The following is a 2,110-nucleotide window of genomic DNA, read 5'->3' on the forward strand; positions in this document are numbered from 1 at the left end:
ATAAATTCACAAGTACCAATCACTTGGTCATTACTGCAGTAACAGTTAATGGAAGTAGCAAGATATTGCTACAACTTGGTCACATGCAAATTTTTTTTTTTGTTCTGGGTTCACAAGGAATGAATTCATAAATTATGAAGCAGCAAAATTAATTCACAAGTACCAATCACTTGGTCATTACCACAGCAACAGTTTCAATACCAACAGTTTCAACTTTCTTGAGACAATCAAGTTGCATCTTAAGTTTGCAAAATATCAAGTTTTACATGTCCATTAAAAATTTTAAAAAGTACCTTTGTTTTCATCATCACCTTTCCGGCTTAGAATACCTCCTTGAACACCACCCCCATAAGCCACTGCTTCATCTGGTTTTACACTCTTGTTGGGTTCCTTTCCATCAAAGTAGTCCTTGAGAAGTTATTGGACTTTTGGGATCCTGGTAGCCCCACTAACAGGAACAATTTCATGCATCTGGTGGTTCTCCAAACCAGCATCCCCCATAGCCTTCTTGACAAGTCCCATGTTTTTGCTAAAGAGGTCATTGTTCAACTCGTCAAATCAAGCATGAGTCCTAACTTGCTGCTGGCTGCTTAAAGCTCTTTTGGCACGTTCAGCTTCCCTCAGTTTTCCAAGTGGTCTATTGTGGTTGCTGATGTTCTTTCCATGTTTCTTGTTAATCAACTTGATGAAATATTCTATAATCCTTTGATGAAAGCCTTTGCCTACAATAAAACAGAGCAATTAGAACCATATGAAAGCTTTTTATAAGAAATGTAACTAATAAAACTTATACAAGAAATTGGTTGCTTTAATCATTGTTCAATATTTTGCAAAATCAACAGTTAATTAGTGTAGTTAGATAAACTTTTTTAATTCGTAGTTAGACAGGCAACTGCTGCTGCTCTGGGTTCATTGATAGTCCTAGCAACATTCAGCCCAGCAATAATACCTGCATTCTTTGTTGCCTGCCTCTGGGCATCATTGAAGTAAAATATGATTCAACGAGTAACTCTAGAAATTGAACTATACCGGGAACAGTTACCACAGCATCCTTAATTTTCTTTGCAAGGAAAGCTTCAGCTGCTTCTTTCATCTTAGTTAAAACCATTACACTAATTTCCTCAAGACTGAAGACTTTAACCTTACTATCCTTAATTTTCACCTAGATATAAGGTTTTCCATCCTTGTTCACAATCTTACAAGGAACGAGCTTCATATCCCTCTAAACTTCATTAGTCTCAATCCTGTTATATAACAGTTAAGACTTCAGTGAGCATATGTATACACACCAAAATGTTCCAGCAAAAATGATAAATACACGAGTGTGCCTTACTTTCATCCAATAAGTCTCTTGACATCAAAGATAGTTCTTTCAACATTAACATCGAATCAGTCTTTCGCTACCAGCAAATGCAATCCATGATGGCTTAATACGATTCCTTGGTCATTTGCTGTGATTTCAACATGACCATTTTTGTAAATATGAGCACATGTATAGGTAGTTCCAAGATCTATTCCAATGACTATTCCCAATTTTGCAGCTTATTCTTTGGTGATGGAAATTGTAGATAGACAGCCTTTTGCACCGAAAAATATTATTGGAAAAAGTAAAACTCTTATGTATAGTTTTTGAGAGAAAAAAACTAAAACACTGCAGGATGAAGCAATTCCACACTCATGATGAAATCCACAATTACTCGAGCAACCGTGGGATTGAAGAGTTCGAAGAGCTTGCTCAAACATTGTGGTGACCATCCCAAGAACAAGTGGAAAAAATAAGAACTCATTTAATTTCAAGAAAATGAAATGAACATCAAGTATCAAACTAACAAACAGTGCAGGAACAGAAGAAGGATATGAACTGCGAAGAACAATCTGATAGATAGCCTAGTGGTTAATGGTTTTTTTTCCCATCTCCCTTTTTTCTTCCTTCCCAATCCTTCCTTGCTAAAAAATGGCTTTGAAAGTATCAAATAGTACCTATCAAATTAGCGAACTGAGTTAGTTTAAAGAAGATCCTATAATAGTTATTCTAAAAATCTTTAGTCACTTGCTACGTGAGGAGGGCGTGGCAGATAATAACTCTTTGTTTTTTGGCTCATTTCGAATT

At 35.9% G+C, this 2,110-nt stretch overlaps 1 pseudogene; it reads right to left on the bottom strand.

Annotated features, from left to right (window-relative positions):
* Positions 1-282: 282 nt before the first annotated feature.
* Positions 283-1,755, bottom strand: LOC113773951 (annotated as a pseudogene).
* Positions 1,756-2,110: the final 355 nt, after the last annotated feature.

Source organism: Coffea eugenioides, chromosome 6 (genome assembly GCF_003713205.1).
Source record: "Coffea eugenioides isolate CCC68of chromosome 6, Ceug_1.0, whole genome shotgun sequence".
Taxonomy (NCBI): domain Eukaryota; kingdom Viridiplantae; phylum Streptophyta; class Magnoliopsida; order Gentianales; family Rubiaceae; genus Coffea; species Coffea eugenioides.